We start from the raw sequence: 18,088 nt of genomic DNA on the forward strand, positions 1-18,088 counted from the left end.
TCCTCTGGCTAACAAATACAGGGCATGGAAGTCAGTAAGCAAACCAGATTTTGTATTGGCACTCAGTAACAGACCGGTAACATCTAATGACATAAATCAAGCTGTTACTGACTGATCTCTATAATTGGTTAAACACAGCTGCCGACGAGGTTGCACCTGAAGTGGCCAAGAAACCTCGAGTTAAAAAGGTCTTGTCTCCCTGGTATTCACCCAATCTCAAACTTATAAAGATCAAGTGTAGACAAAAGGAACGAGTTTGGAGATCCCAATATGATGTTGGTCACAAGAAAGAATATTGCGTTGCCTTGGAAGAATACAAGGCCGCAATTATACAGGCTAAGGCTACCTACTACACTGCCAAAATCCAAGAAGCCGCTAACTCCTCAAAATAATTATTTCAAATGGTCAATGCCCTGTTGAAATGCCCGTGGGATGTAATGTTTACACCTGAGCAAACATTTGTAGACAAACTAGCATTTTGTTTTCAAAACAAGGTGCAATCCGTGTATGATAGTCTGGAAGAATCAATAAACAACACAGGATCAGAAACCTTAGTTCAGTCTGAATCCAGGGTGGGTCATGAAGGTCTGCTATCCTTCCCCCCAATTACAGAGGAAAAAGTAGCGGAATTTGTGCTAAGCGTTAAATCTGGCTCCCCACTGGACCACTGCCCACCGTATATACTGCATCTGGCCTCAGAGGAGATCAGTATATCCCTATCTCCAGGAATGAACACAATTCTGTCTGTAGGAGTCTTTCCTAAAGCATAGAAAAAAGCAAGTATTCGTCCGCTTCTAAAAAAGCCCAAGCTGGATCCACATGTTCAAAAGAACTATAGACCTAATTTCCTGTCTACCTTTCGCTGCCAAAGTGTTGGAGAAAGTAATAAATCTAGAACTAACATCATTCCTAGAGACAAATAACATCTTAGATACCTCTCAACACGGTTTTCGGTCAAAACATTGTACGGAGACAGCTCTGATCATGTCAACAGAGGAAATCCATAAAGTGACAGATGAAGGGGGAAGGGCGTTACTGGCCTGCTTGACCAAACAGCAGCCTTTGATACTGTAAATCACACAGTATTAAACCAAAGGCTGCAGGATGCAGGTATCAGTGTTACAGCTCTTTCTCTCCTATCATCCTTTTTATCTTCCAGAAAACAAATGATTTTCTGGGATGGAGTTCAGATCGGAGAATTTCTCCCTCCCGGGTGGAGTCCCACAGGACTCGGCCTTATCACCAACACTATTTAACATTTATGTAGCCCCTCTGCCAGGTTGGTAAAGAACTATGGCTTTACATTGGTGTCTTATGCTTTAATGATCTGGATGAGCACGAACTTCCTGAAGCTGAATGCTGAGAAAAAGGAAGTCTTGGAATTTGGCTCAAAAGACCCAATTTGGAATCAGCTGTGGTTGCCTAGTACAGCTGGCACATGTCCTGTGCCAGTCACAAAGGCCAGGAATTTCGGAGTAATGTTTGATAAAAATCTCATCTGGGCATCTCAGATTAATCAGGTCATGTCCGCATGCTTCTTTACTCTAAGGGGCTTGAGAACATTTCTCCCTTACATTCCCTTCTCCATGAGAAAAACAGTGGTAGTATCCACCATTTTGTCCAGAATCGATTATTACAATGCCCTCTGTCTGGGAATGGGTGATGCCCAACTAGATAAACTTCAATCTATCCAGAATGCGGCAGCCAGAGTTTTGTTTGGGCTGCCTAAGCTGAAGGGTTCGAGCGACAATGGCGTTTCCCAGCCGTGCCCTTCTCAATGACTTATTTAACAACAAAGTGCAGGAAGCTATTGAAGAATACTTTGCTATTAATACTGGCTGGGAAGACACCCAGGCTGTCCTATGGGAGGGATTCAAGCCCTACATTATATGTGTTTGCATTGCCAAGCACTCGAGGGTGCTCAGGGACCTGCGCAACACACTATCGCGCATAGAGCGCAAACTGACAGAAATTGACATTGCCATCGAGCGTTCCACGGATTCGAAACTGAAGCGCCGACGGCTCACTCTTCTCTCTGACTTTAGTGAGGCAGCGGACCGCGAGATTCTCTTAATGGGCAAGTACAACAAGGCTTGGAGGTATGGTGAGGGGGAAAGAACTGACCGAGTTTTGGCCCAAATGGTTCGCCCCTGTATAGTAAGGCCTACATCAAGGAGCTTAGCTCTTTCACCAATCAACCACTCACCTCCACCTTGGACATACAGGACAAATTTCTTGCCCTTTTCACTTCCAAAATAGGTCAGGATCATACAGCTCAGGGGGAGTATTGATCGGAAATTGCACTAGTATACCTTGAGAAGTACATGCAGGACTTCCTAGCGGAGTGAATCTCAGAAGCTGTTGTACCAACCGCTATTGAAGCCCTCCACTCCTCCTCTGTCCCTGGATTGGATGGGTTTACGGGAGATTTTTATAAGACATGTCAGGTCTACTGGCACCCCAACTTATTGAGGTGTATGCGGAAGCTCTAGAGACCCAGATCCTACCCCCTACCTCGAGAGAAGCCATCATCATTCTCTTCCCCAAGCCGAGCAAAGATTTGCAACAGTGCGAGTCCCATCAGCCTCTGTCATTATTAAAATTGGATTATAAAATCCTCGCTAAGATTTTTGCAATGCGCCTGTCTCAATTGATGGAATTCATTATCTCGCCTGCCCAGTCCGGTTTCGTGCCCGGTAGATCTACGTCGCTCAATCTCAGGACTGTCTTTTTAGCGCTCCACAGAAGTAATCCGGATGTTCCCTCTCCCGCCATTTTGCTTGACACAGAAAATGCGTTTGACTCTCTGGAGTGGTCCTTTTTTGTATTGGTCATGCGTCGTATGGCCATGCAGATGGATTTTATTGCCACCACTTCCTTGCTCTACTGTCGCCCCATTGCACGACTCAGACTGAATGGTACGCTCTCTCTACTCTCTTTCATTCTCCCTCTCTCGGGGTACGCAACAGGGTTGCCCCCTTTCACCGCTGTTATTCATCCTAGCTATGGACCCTCTAATTCACCATTTCCAAGAAAAACATTTACAGTGCGGTCTACAATTATACACTGGACCTCTTCTCGTATTGCTTTATGCGGACGACACCATTCTCTATATTCGGAAGCCTCAAGTCAATTTAGAGCCTCTCATATGAGAAATAATCTGGTTTGGTCAGTATTCGGGTCTTGGCATTAATTGGCATAAGTCAGGGATTTTCCCATTGACTCCCAGGACCAAGCCTTGGGACTGTGAATTCCCTCTGGAGTGGTGCACTGACTCCGTAAAATATCTAGGCATTCACATTCACTTAGTCACTGCTTTAATCATATGCCACAACTGTGGGCGAGCCATTAGCTCCCTTGAAACGCAAATAGAGGCTGGCTGAGGTTGCCGTTGTCCATAGCGAGCAGGGGTGCGATTCTCAAGATGGTGGTCCTGCCCAAGTTTTTATATCTTTTTACCGACATCCCGATCCCCTTCCTCAACCGCTTTTTTCGGACACTACGATCCCTCCTTATTAGATTAGTATGGGTGGTAAACATGCAGCTTGCCAGGTACTTACACTCCCATATGAAAGAGGCTGTTACGGGGTCCCAGATCTTCATTTATATAATCTTGTAGCACAATGCAGCTACGCCTATGCTTGGTATCACCCAGATGCTTGGATCCCGTTTCTTCACCCGGAATCTGACATTGTCTTGCCTGAGAAACTGTCCATGATGCTCCCCAAGGGTGTTATTAAAGACCCAAAAGACATTCAGACGGTCTCCACCACTAGTTGGGCTTGGGAAAAGTTGAGGTGATGCACCAGCATGGTCACACAGTACTCCACTCTCCTCCCACTCCACAATGCTCGATGGTTTCAAATAATGGGAGAAGGAGTGGCCCAAAGCACGTTAACTAAATTTGAGATTACAAAGCTGGGAGATCTATATCCCGATGGCCAAGCCTTTTCAGTCCAGAACGTTGCCTGTTTCCTGGACGCCATGTTTAGAGACAGCTTCGTTCTGAACCAGGTGCTTTTGGCTTTGCGCACCACGCTGCCTGGTTTGACGATCGATCCAGAGTAATTTCCCCCCCATCTTTGCTCATAGACAGCGAACAAGGAATCCATCTCATCTCTAAGTTGTATAAAGCCTGCTTAGCAATCATCCCGGTGTACAATGACAAGCTCCGTAGAGACTAGGAGGGTAATCTTGGCCACCAAATCACGGATTAAGAATGGTCTGCATGCTGTGCGGCCACAAAAGATGTTCCCTTAAACAGTAGACATAAACAACTACATTTTAAATTCTTATGCAAAATGTACATTACTCCGGCCAAATCCCACAGGCTGGACCCATCCAGGCCTCATTCCATTTGCAAATGCATTGCCCCTCACGCTGATTATGCACATATTACTTGGACCTGTTCACTCCTGCAACCATATTGGGAAGCAGTACATAAGACACTAGGCGAAATAATCAATCTGTCCCTAGTCCCCGTTCCAGAGGTGGCATTACTGGGCTATGTGGTTAATTTGTCCAAAAAGGTGAGAAAATTTGGAACCCTAGGTCCCTTATTGGCCAAACGTGAAGTGGCTATTGATTGGGGCCGCAGATCAGTTCCTACACTGAAGTGCTGGATGATTAGTCTGGCATCATGCAACACAAATATTGAAATATACACCGCCACTCTACCTTCCTCATCCCATCCCAGAGACATCTGGGAGCCATTTAGAACATACATTGAAACACATCGGCAGCTACAGGACACGCAACTGCAACAAGGCATAGTTACAACTGGGGTGGGCTAAACATTCTTTCACCTTAAAAACGGTTCAATGTATGATACAATATATGTTTTTGTGATGTCAAGATATTTGCAATGCTCATGCTTTTGTATCTATAATACATGAGCAGTAACGGGGGAGGACTGCACTAGGAGGGTATTTTTCTTATTGTGATCTGCCCACACACATGGGACTTTGCTTGTTATTTATTATCGGATGGTACTCTTTGACATCATAATGCATGACTAGACTATATCTCCTTGCATAAGCATTACCTGATAATTTGAACTGTGACAGTGAACGCTTGTCTTCATATTGTTTGTCTATGGAAACATTTATAAATAATGTTTTTTTTAAAAGGTCTCTTGCAGCTTGTTATTTGCCTGTAGACACAGAGGATTTTAGCTAACTGACACTTGTCATACATGCCTTTGTCCTGTGTGCAAGAGAGAACAAATCCATGCCTACTGGGCTCCCTTCAGGTCACTGGCAGCAGGTCCAGACCTCTACTGATCTTCTGCAGGTCAAGAAAGTGCCCTGAAGAAGGTTCCTTGAGGTTCCACATTTATGGCTGGCACGAGCTAGTGGTTGGGGGTGACACCTGGACAATGCCTAAACAATAGAGGAAACATTCAGGGAAGCAACCCTCCCCACTTTTGCAGCACATCCTGTTTTCTTTAGAGCAAACAATCTCACAGTGCACTTAACTCCTTAAATCCAAGATGGGGAAAACATTCTTCCGTTGTACAAAGCCATTGTATCGTCCCAGAGATGTGATTAGCTAATGAGCAATCCCCTCATTGTGTCCACTCCACTTCTGGGGCAATTTTCCTCCCACAGGGTTTAGCACAGCTAATGTGGACCTTAGGGCTCCCCTACACTAAACCATGAATGGACAGGCTTCACCTCTGCCCCTTTCAATGTAAAGAAGTTGCTGGGCCCACCCCAACAGTCCTTCCTGTGCTGATAGAGATCAAATGCCCCACTTCAAGTTCATTCTGTCACCAGTACAAAGCCATTGCTCTGTTCAGGGGACATTTTAAACATCTCATTTGGCCAAGCATTCGATAGTCAGTGGCATACAGACTAATGCAAACTAGCCTCCAGAAAGTTCAGGCAGGGAAAAGGTAGCTTTTTAAAAGATACTTCTCCTAATTGTGTAATAGAAATTCAATTTCATCAATGAATTAGCCTTTAAATGTAGCATTTTGATATAAATATATATATTTTTATTGAGTTTTCAAAAAATACAAATAGTAACATCTGAACCCTACCTCTCTTTTCCTCTACAAAGGTGACTTATTACCCATGCCTGGTAACAATAACTATGTACTTGGATTATATTGATTGTATGTATCTCATCATTATGTAGAAAAAGCAGTTTTGTTTCATACATATCAGCTGCCTGCTTTTTAGCTTCATGCCCTTCGGATTGTGGTCCATTAGTGTCTCCTTCCATAATTCCATATTCCATATCAATCTCCACTAGATCCTGCTTCAACATTTCCCCCTTGCCACTGAACTGATTTTTATTTTTTCTACTTATCCCACACTCAGTTTATATCAATTTCAATAGCCCTCTCTTTCATCATGTCATTGTCAGAGTCATAATTTGTATCCATTGTGCTGTAATACATTTCTTTCTCCACCACAAGGTCCACTTCCACCATCTTAACCAATGTTTACTCCTTGGCTCTAATATCAACAAGCATGTTTGAATATTGAACTGCAAGTTCATATTTGGTAAGGAGTGTACTTTCCCAAACTCCGCTTCCCAAAACGTTGCTATATCGGGGCATTCCCACTACATTTGTATACAAGTGCCCACAGTCACCTTGCACATAGGGCAAACATCTGTTTTTGTGGAGTTATGGATTGATATAAGTTCTATGTATTGACTTTTAGTTAATCAGTTGTTTCGTAGCATGACATGTAACAGTCCTAAAATTGTGGGAAACGTCTGACTGACTATTTTAAAACGTTCCCTGCAAAAGTTACAAATTAGAATTTGTAATCTGTACTTTGACATTTTCTAGAACCTGGCTACAGCCCTGCCAGTGAAAGTAGCTTTCGGAGGCTAGTCACTGGAGCTACATACCAACCATAATTTCATACATGTTCCAGTTTAAAATAAAAGGCTCTTTACCTTGTGGGAGGGTGTACTAAGAGAAAACGTATTAATACGTAAAGCCAGTTTTCCCACATGTCGGAATCAATTATTTTGATAGCAGCTTTTTAGGCTCCTTTGTCAGACTACCCATGGAAGGCCTGAAGCCATTTTTTAACAGTCCCAATTTGTGGCTGTAGCAATAAGGGCTGGAGTCCACTGATGGTTATGTAATTTACAGACCCTGGTTGTATTTTCTACAACTCCATAACAGGGATTTATAGGCAAGTAAAAAATATCGATCAGTGAAATGCCAATCTAACTATGTTAAAAGGGGGAGCAGAAGAACCTTACTATTTAGCAGAGGTAACAGGGAACAGAGTTACGAGTCCAGCAACAATAGGATAAAAGAAGACAGAATTAAAAGGGTGAGATTGCAGAAAAGCTGGATTATCTCTACCCTCGTTATAACCCTGCCCTTCTATTGTATTGGGCCTGTGGTATTTGCTTCTTCAATATAAGTGCCAATATACTCTACCTCCTTCATACTTCTAATATTATGCAAAACAAAGGCTAGTCTCATTTACCTAAAAGGACAACGTTATGCCTTTGAAGGATCAGAATCTCTCTCCACTCACAGTGTATACTAACCATGGGGCATATTATCAATGGGGTTTATCTCCGCTTTTTTGGCTTTAAAAGTCAAGAAAGCGGAGATAAAATTATCTCCCTATTACCTAGCTGTCGCTAACACCAGTTAGCGACAGTTAGTAGGAGATAGCGACCATCTTGGGCCCCACTTTGCATGTCAGTGATATTTATCCCTAATGACATGCAAAGTGGGCGTGCCTAGATGTTAGCGACTGGAAACAGTCGCTAACATCGCTATCTCCTATTACCAACTTTTGGAGATATTCGGGCTAAGCGCAAATATCTCCAAAAGCTAACACCTGCCCCTGAGCAGTTCTTAGCCATGTTATCCAATGGTAGGTGGATAACATGGCTAGGAGCATTAGCTCGGCAATGCATGAATATCGCAGACTTTTCAGCGATATTCATGCATTTCGGCCGATTTTTATCACTTAGGAGATAAACCTTGATAATAGCAAGGTTCCTAAGCAATAAAAATCGCCGCAGCTCGGAGATAAAAATATTGCCCCCAAGCCAACATAGCGATAATTATCGCTAGTTGTTGGTAATATGCCCCCATGTTCTTTCTGGATCTCTGATATAGACCCTTTAACGGTTATGTGATGTTACCCTGCATGCATTTACCCCATATGCTTTTACCCCGTAGTTTTCACTCTGCAAAATCTTTTACAACGCAGTGCTTTACAACGCAATTCGTTACAACGTATTCCCCATTCCAATGCAATTACTATTCTAACTCCAGGTGGGGGGCGTTAGTTTGGGGAATACGTTGTAACAGTTTTGCAGTGTAAAGCCCTGTGTTGTAAAACTTAGTGTAGAGTAAAAAATGCAGGTTAATTAACATTTACCTCCTTTAACCATCCACAGTCTGAGCCCGACTAGTATGGTGGAATTTTCCCTCAGTGTAAAATTGCGTACAGCAAAAAAAAGTTGACAAGAAAGAAATTAGGAAAATAAGAGGGTTTGAGCAGGAGGGTGAGCAAGTCACCTTTTCAGAAGTACACTACAATTTAGATTAGGACTAATCCTCTAGGGAGTGAATGTACTCGCAAACCAAAACTTTGCATTTAAACACAATTGCAAACTCTCAATTCTTTCATTTAATGTTTCTGTGATTACTAATTGGTTTTCAGGGTTGGAACTTAACCTAGCAAATGAAATTTAACTTGCAATGAAACTTCACCAAAACATCATCCCCATCAAAATCCTGGTTATACAAAAATGTTTAGGAAAGATTATTGAATGGTGGTGACATATCAATGCACTACCCACAGCCTTACCACCTAAACTTTTGTGACTTTATGGCTACTACAAAACCTCTTTCAATTTTGATGATTATTTAAAGCTCTACAAAAAGCCCAACTGCCATTAGTTTCTGGATTCATTAGTGCCTTTGTACAGGCCGGTCACTGTCTGCCCCACATTTATGTAATGAGCTGTTGCTAAGCAAAAAGGTTAAACTGCCAAGGTAATTTAAGAAATATACTACTCGGAATACTTGTAATGTGACATTCTGCATCTTCAAGAAGTCCATCCCATAGTTAAGGATGTGCAGCATAAGATGAAGAAATGATTGGCAAATGACACATTGGAGAGTAATATAGCATTAATAATATGTTGTTTGTTAGATAATCTAACAAGTCTCAAGCAATACACAATTCGAGAAGGAAGATACGTAGGTTTCCCAGAAGATATCTCATGAATCTTTAGAAATTATTTTGACTTGCCATTTCACCATGCATCGAATAGGCAAACAGCTCCTAGTGGTCTTGTTCATAGAAAGTCAATAATTTGGTCATAAAGACTGAAAATCTCCCAATTCACATTTCGCTTCCCTTGATTCCCAGATGACAATTGATTTTCTAATGCTATCCATTTCTATTTTAGTTCAAATTGAAGACCATAATATAATGTGGTTGCTTTTACTTTCATATTTTTCCTCTATTTTTTGGCTCATGCATCAGCCATGGTTTCCCACGCCCACTGGTCGTTAGTACCTGATTCCATTTACTGAGGGTTTCCTGTGTCTTCAGTTTCCTGATACCGTGACACTGACCACTCCATTAGCATTTCCATTTCCCTCTGGACAGTTTCCCCTCAACTGTTGATGAGGGTTGCTGAGTCTCTGCATTTTGGACTTGTGTTTTTTACACAGTTCATTAATTTTAACATCTAATACATGGTTATGTTGCAAAAAGAATGGGGCATATTATCAAGAACAGGCGATAAAATTATATATATAAAGCGGCGATAATGGGCTTGATAATATGTCATTGTGAATTCCCATAGCAGCCCAGGTAAACACCAGAACCTGGGCTCCTATGGGAATTCACAAGGGCATATTATCAAGCCCATTATCGCCGCTTTAGCTGAAGTTTCCTGCCGATAAAGCGGCGATAATTTTATCGCCTGTTCTTGATAATATGGCCCTAAATTTTTATTCTTTCTCCTTTCCACCCTGGTCTTTCTCCTGCATCATTTTTCTTTTCCTCTTTTGCTCTGCTAAACCTGTAGGCGGTGCATACTCTATTGTGGACAAATTCGTTGTCGTGCAGCACTATTATTTAAAGTAAAGGAAAAAAATATATACTAATCTTGGCAACTTAAAATGGAGCTGTAGCTTTAAGCAGGTTAACACATAATCAAGATTGCGATGCGTTGATAACTTCTCTTTGAAAAGTTTTAAGTTGCTCAATCATGGTAGTTGTCTTCTGTTAAAGAGTCTAAAGTTAGACACATGTGCCTGTAGCAAACAATCTAAAATTTGGAATGTGTCTCTAAACGTCCTCCCCGAAATCAATACCTTTGTAATATTAGGTGGGTTAAACATGATTAGGTGGCATAGGTTGCCTACCAGAGCACTGAGGTTTATGAAGGTGCATCTTTACCTGGCAAGACACTGGTCTTGATAGTTGCAATGCAAAACACACTTCCAAGTCTTTTTTTTTACAGACGCACTACATATTGTCAGGGAGTTAGTGGATTCTATCAACATTGTGCACCAGATTGCTGAAGACCACTTTACAGTGAATACATAATTATATTATGACATCGTATAGTCTTTCAAGACCTGAAACTTACTTGTCATCTCTGTTATGATGGAGGAATTGATATATGCCATTAATGGGTGCACACTAGGGCAATTCGACCATGGAAGGTTGAAAAATTGTATTTTTCCCCTTTTCTGGACATTTTTTGGTGTAAGCAGGTACAACTGCTGAATGGGTTGATTGCCACATGTATAATGCCAGGGAAATCAATGAGCATGTTGGCTGAAGCAATATAATTTTTCCTTAACTTGATGAGAACCACGTTCTCACAAGATGTGCATTCCCATTTATAAGAGGAAGGCAAGATTCACAAGGAGCACATTAACAAGTGATACAATTAGGATCCTCAGTCACCTTTTAGAATTGACAAGAGAGACTCAGAAACCAGTAGCCTCATTGGTTCTTGGCAACATGAAAGCCTATGATAAAGTGGTGTGCAGCTTCCTCTACTAGGCACTGCATTGGTTTGACTTCTGATATCGACATTAGCACTGTGCTATACAGCTCACCTACAGACCGCTGAATTGTTGCTGGTGTATCACCAACTTACAAGAAAGGGATGGCATCTTTTACCACTACAGCTCTGCTAGCACTCAACACTGTGTAGTAAAATGTAGGACATGTGCCTTTATTGTGTGGCATGTCCTGTAAGGGATAAACAGCCATGTCTGTTGTTCACTGCTGTGAGGCCTTCTCCACACACAGGGGAGCATTGGAAATTCCTTGTTTACTTTTAAGTGGTGATTCCTGAACAGAAAGCAGTAGTGTTGCCATATTTGGTATGTTTAAAATGGTAGTGAGTAATTCTGCTTACTGTTATAATCGGATCTTACATTACTATTCTGGAAATGCCACACTGCTCTACTTAAGGTATGAATTCCTTATTTTCATAAATAGGTTGTTCGCAATGCTTTAAGACCATGCATTGTCAAATGTGGACAACACCTTTTGTTCATTCTCTAGATTGGTGTTTGTGTTGAAGTGGTCCCGGTTGTGTCCTGAATTAAGGATTGTGTCCGTGAATAGAAACCACCACAGGCCAACCTCATAGGAACTTCCAGGTACTTTTAATTTCATCCAAACAGTGCTATCTTTAAAGAAGGGGACATTTGGTTGTATTAAAACGCGTTTTTTTATATCCCAACAGAATATTAACAAGAGCCCTGATGATAGTTTGGACACTTTTGGCCCGAACTTGAAACGCGTTGCGTTGGCGGCAAACCCAGCAAGAGCTAAACACAACATTTAGTGTGTTTCAAAACATAATTGCCTCATGCTTTCTTGCTCTTATATTGAACTGGCTCCCTTTACATCAAAAGTCTATTACGAATTGGTTTATTGTATATTGCAAAATTGTGGCATTGTAATGTGTATTGTTTGTTGGATGTAACACTTGAAGTTTTCTTTTTTGTATAAATTGTGAGTGTTCTTTTGTTAATTGTAGATTGAGTAAGATTGTGAATAATTTTTTGTATTTTGTATTCTCTTTCTGCCATTCAAAAAAACTTCAAATAATTGTTTTTAAAAAAAAGGTATAAATAAACATACCGGACTAGATTTAAAGAAACTGTTTATTTGGTCCTTAAGTATAAATTCATCGAGAGAGGGGGCAAGCTTTTTGTACTTTGAATACATTTTGAAAGGGGGCATGTTGCTGTGCTTGTGACTCTTTGTGCTTTGCAGCCTGACTCCAATACACTTCTGGGCCTCGGTGGCAACTACACTTTGTGTATACTTTCCAAATAGCCATCACACAGGAAGGGTTAGGTGTGACAGGGTTGCCTTGGCATTTATCTGCAAACTGATGGAAGAGTAGTTGGTCTAACGGCTAGGGCTGTCGACCTTGAATCTGGGGAACTGGGTTTGAGTCTCGGCAACAACGCTGAACATCTTGTAATTCTGGCCAAATCACTTAATCTCCCCGTGCCTAACAAAAAAATGAATGTGTCCTCATGTAACGCAACTGGTGCTTTGTAAAGCGCTCTGATACCCGATCCTTTTGGGTCAAGTTGGCGCTATATAAAACTCTATAAAATAAAATAGAAAATAGATGGTCTACCTGGGCTGGGAGAGGGAAAGGGTGTTCACACTTTACAATTGTATAGACTGTGTCCTGTCCTCATGCAAAGGGCTGATTAACCCCCCCTCCCAGATATATGGAGCCAGGGCTGGGTTGAAAGGGGTTGTTGTGCACTTGTCAAGGTTCTTGCGAAGTCCCCCCTACATCAACAACAGTTTGGAGTGTAAGTGCAGGGGCTCAAACCCCATTTTTTTAAGCACATTTGGATCTGGAACTAAACCTCTGTCAGAAGAACTGCTGTGCTGCTTATAGGACTTATCTGGGTTGTTTTTAGGTTTCGCCTGCACAGCGCTTCCACTGCGCTTGTGAAATCTCTTATATTTAATATAACTTAAAAGGGGCTGCTTTCAGTTTGCATCCCCAATAGGACTGGCTGGCTTAAACCCGTTCTTTCAGGGGGTCTCAGTGTTATCAAAGACCTCATTATTGGTTCCAGTCTCTGCCCCCCAGCATTTGCTTTTGTTCTGCCCCAGGTTCACTGTGCCCCAAATGCCGCTTTCTACAGAGGTCACTCTACAGCGAGCCACACTCTCTGCAAATCTGAGATTGCCCGCTTTATGTGTATGGTGGCGCTAAGGCATTGAGGAAAGGGCAGACCTCCACGCTATCTTTGTGACCCTACTTGTCATGGTTGGCAGGCTGCAGCTCCATTTTCCAGTGGGGGCTCAGCACGCTGTGTCTCAGAGGAACCAACCTCACTCAGGCTGGAGAAGAAGAAAATCTTGAGGGGACTCAAGGAGAGGTCAGTACCGAAGAGCTGCCTGTCTCCTCCATGTGGGACTTAGGCTGCATGGGCCATATTTCCCCAACAGCACATTGCCAGAGCTATAGGGGGAAGACTCAGACTACCAGCATTGTTGGACCTGCCCTCCTTGAGGAAAACGGGGCTCAGGCCCTTGCCGTTGATGCTACAGCCCAAGAGGAGCAGCCTGGCATTATTGGCAGCTACACCTAGTGCTTTTGGATAGTTGGAATCGGCGGTTCTGAATGTGGGGGACCCAGAGAGGTCACCCGCAAGACTTTATGGTGTGTGGTTGCTCCCTCACCCTTTTCGGACAACATACCTTGGGTGCGTGTTCTGTGGGGCACTTAGCCTGTGGTGCCCCATTATGGGGCGGATCCTTGAAGAAGACCCCCATTGCCCTAGGGGAGTCATTACATTTTGGAAGTCTGTACATTACTGCATTATTTGTAGTAGGCACACAGGGGCTCCTGCGGCATACTTTACTTACCCAAATTAGTTTCCAAAGAAGCTCCTCATTTTACTATAATTATTTTATAATGTGGTATAGGAGAGCAGTTCTCTGTACCAAATGTGTCCACTGTGATTGTGATTACCTGAACACTTTCCCTCATTTGCCATGATAACAAATCCATTCCAAGGGATATCTATGTAAAGTTTTACCTACATCTAATGTTCGACCTTAAAATTGCATACCTTGGGAGATGCATTTGTGTTATCTGCATTTGGGAGACGTAACTTGCAAAGTATTTATGGGTTGATGGTGATATTTGTTGATTTATGTGTGTTGCCTCTAACCTAACTGCTGCATTTCATGCCCTGATGTGATAATGTGGAACATGAGCCCATAATCCTATCGATGCCCAGGCCGCTGGCGCAAACCGCCTCTTAGTTCCCATGTTGAATAATTACCAAATAAAGAGACGGGCGCTGGAAGCAGGAATCAAGAACAGCGTTTATTTCTCATGAGGAGAGCCAGTCATTTCGGACACGAAACACAGTGTCTTTCGGGAGGTGCTCTAACAAGTGAGCTGAGACTCTTGCTTTTATACCCTACAGAACACTTGATAACACAATCAGGACAGTATGACGCAGAAGAAAGACATCCCTATAATCCTCGTGTCAATCCTACCCCACACGTGTTCACAATGGGGACCCTTGACCTGCTGATAAGAGGGGAGGGCAATCACGCAGCTGAGTGTTTCGTAGGATGTGTACGCCTGATCATAGCCCAGGGGGTGGGGTGGCTAGGATCAATAGTGGGTCTCTTGAGGAGGAGTGACTTCATACAATAAGGGCAGTAAATGGTATCTCCTGGCTTAGGCGATGGCCTCGGACATGTGTGGTCAGCCGGACTCGGGGGAAGGGGTCATCAAAGGAGTGGTATTCATGCCGCGTGGACAATCGAGCGCGGAGGGAAGGCACGTCAACAGAGGGGTATTCATGAAGGGGAAGGAGGTGTTGGTCAGGCGCGGCCGTGACTCTCAAGGACAGGGCCTTGCAGAGGAAGAAGGTTTATGACTTGCCCATGTGAGGAGAAGGGAGGGGTATCCAGGGAGGTCACAGGGACAGAGTCACACAGAGAGAGAGAGATCTTATGACCCGTACATGAGAGAGCGGGGGCTGCCGGGTGCAGCTGGGGAGGGCTATGTCAGCTAAGGCGAAGGATGCCTCTTCAAGAGGGAATGGAGGGGGTTTTGTGCGGGTCAAGCAGGAGAGTTGCCTTTCACAGCAGGGTCGCGCAGAGGGAGAGGGTTTCATGGTCTATGCATGAGAGAGGGGGTGTAAGGTACGCGCAGGTGGGAAGCCGGGGGTTCCAATGGGTAAATAGGCCATGGTGCCTAAACTGGCTGTACATATGCATAGGGGTATGGGCTCTTACTGGCAGAGTGATACAGTCAATAGTTTACGGTATTCATGGCGCTCACAGGGAGAGGAGTGGGAGAAGAAGGGGAATGAATGCTGTCTATGTACATCAATTTCTTCAACTTTCACAGTCGCCCCTTTTTACATAACAGCAGTCATTTTTGCAATTGATGGGTTTACAGGTAGACAGGCATCGTTGATGAATTAGCATTTTGTCGATACTAACATTTGGCGTACAATCATAGACAGTTAAGGTGATGGGCAGAATGTAGTACATAGAAAATTGCTTTTCGTTGAGTTCCTAACAATTAAACGCACTACATAGCAAAAAAAAATCTTTCTGACTTAAAAAATGTGACCAATGAACAGTTTTGACCAGGTAGTTGAGAGCGGAATTCAGTTCAATACACAATATTTCTTCGTCACAGTGTCTTTTTGTCAGTGAGCCATCACTGGTAGGCTCTAGTCCGTGTACTTTCATTGGCGCTGTTGAGCACCGGCGGTGGAGCTATAGGTCCAGCTCGGTTCTATCCTTACGCGTTGCAGGGTGCGGTCAGTCCTCTGCTGTTAGACCACAGTCCTGTTCCCTAAACAATCCGGTTGGTGGCGCCTTATGCTCGGCACCCATAGTTCTATGGCAGCACCCTATTCCCAGTGGAATGCGGTTCTTTCCCTTGGCAAAAAGTCATGTGGAAAAGAGGGTGAGTGTGGTTCAAATAGTCGATAGGTGAGAGGGCGGAGTTGGGTCAGAGTTCCTGGGACACGCAAAAGGGACCAAGGGAGCAAAGGATAACAAGCAGGCAGGCCCATCCATCGGGCCCAAAGAAGGGGGACGGAGACTCCAGGCACACGTGGGTTAGCAGGCGGGGGGGGGGCTTCGAGGCGGCCCATCGTTTTCGATTTTCCCCGTTGAAATTTCGGTCTCGTCCCGTATCCTGTTGCTCTGCGGCTCCACCTTTGGTCGAGCTCACACGAGTCCCAAGATCCGCAGTCAGGCTGTACGTCACATCTGACCCATCTCCTTCGGTGATCGTGAATCTTTGAATAGGTACAAGACAAGGTTTTAGAGAAATGGCAGAAGAAGATATCTACGCATGTGAATTCCTCCCTCAATCCTACGCATTTGGGAGATACGCTCATTGGTCACAGTCAGAGGTCCTATTACCAAGCAGTGCATGTGTAAGCATTCCTACTGAGTTTATGGCAGGTTTATTCATTGTCCTGTTTTTAACTCAAGTGAGGATAAATGAGATTCCCATCAACTGTGCGTTACATCATATTCAACATTACGGAGCATTTCCCTTCAGGACTGGCTAACATTTTCAGACAGGGCGGGGGTGCCATCATCGACAGTCAGGTAAAACAAGATTTTCTCAAGGGTCAACAGCTACTCATGGTCATCATGTTTATATCCGGGACAGCAACCGGGTTCTATCAAAATGGGGCGGGGATGCTTCGGGCGCTTACGCTTGGGTGCAGAAGGGGGGGTGGGGCAATCTGGGCATTGGGGGTCAATCTAGACGTTGGCGTTCGTCTCTGAAGAACAGACATAAGGTGCCATTGACATACAGTTCCCCTATAAATGGCCAGATTTGGGGGACTTTAGTCGTCTTACCTGTCCTTTCCTTCTCAGCCAATTCAAGTTCATTCGTTTTGCAGAAAGGAGAGGCAGTAATATGGCGAGCAACTTTCATTTTAGTTTTCGGTCAATTTCGCTGAACACCTTCGCGTTCAATATGTATCAAATCAGACTGGTACCGGTGGGGTACAGTTTTACCAAAAAGAGGGAGAGAAAATAGGGAGACTCTCATAGAGAGTGAGAGTCGTCCACAATCTAAACGAGCCATTCGGTACACGTATGACATGTAGAGAGAGAGATAAGGGGGTGGAGAGAGAGAGAGAGAGACGTGTACGAAAATAGGTCATTTAGTGCGCTCACAACACGGAACAGCAAAGGTCAGGTAACACGCAGATACAGACAGAGGGAAGACATAAATCCGTACATTACACACACACAAACTCAGACAGGGAAGACGGCACATGCATTACACATATATAAGACATTCACGACAAGACAGGAAACAGTTGTTAGCCTACAAGATCTGTTTATATATATCCTACGTATCTTTACTATCCTATTTATCTACGTGCTTAGCTCTTTCTACCCTTCCCCCCTTTCCCTCCTCGCTTGTCACGCCTGCGAGCGTTCCCAATTACCAATACTCACACCTCGGTTGGTCGATCAGTAATTAACCTGGTCGTGCTAGTTACCCATGGCTGGATCTTAAACCATTTTTCTGTTCCCTCCTTTGGTGGGAAGTTCTCCAGGCTGAGGCAACGGCAAGTATTGATCGGGAGAACAGTCGGACAGCTTGGCTATATCTATAAGAGTGTGAGAAAGGGGGTAGTGCATTTTGAACATCAGCAACATTTCTAACTTCCTAGACGGGTGGTGCCGTGGCAACCCTTACCCGTATAATTTTTCTTTGTCCCTTCCCTACCTAGTCAAACGTTCAGTTACATTATTTAACACGTCATTTCTAGTCAATTTTTCGTCATTCAGTACCTGTCCAGTTTCTATGTCAGTCCATCCTCTCAGTCGCTATGTCCTAAGGAGGAACAGTCATGTTAAGCCTACGTCTTTTAAAAACTTATCGTTATAACGACTACACACATATTCCCTCTTTCCCTTTTTCGTCGGTGGTTCGACCGTCGCTCTTCCACACTTCAGCCGACGTTCTGACGTGACCTGCAGAAGGGAGGGAAAAGAAGGGGTGGGGGGGGGCAGCATTCAAAGTACATCAGCATGTAGTAGTCCAAAAA

Source organism: Lissotriton vulgaris, chromosome 9 (assembly GCF_964263255.1).
Source record: "Lissotriton vulgaris chromosome 9, aLisVul1.2, whole genome shotgun sequence".
NCBI classification, from domain to species: domain Eukaryota; kingdom Metazoa; phylum Chordata; class Amphibia; order Caudata; family Salamandridae; genus Lissotriton; species Lissotriton vulgaris.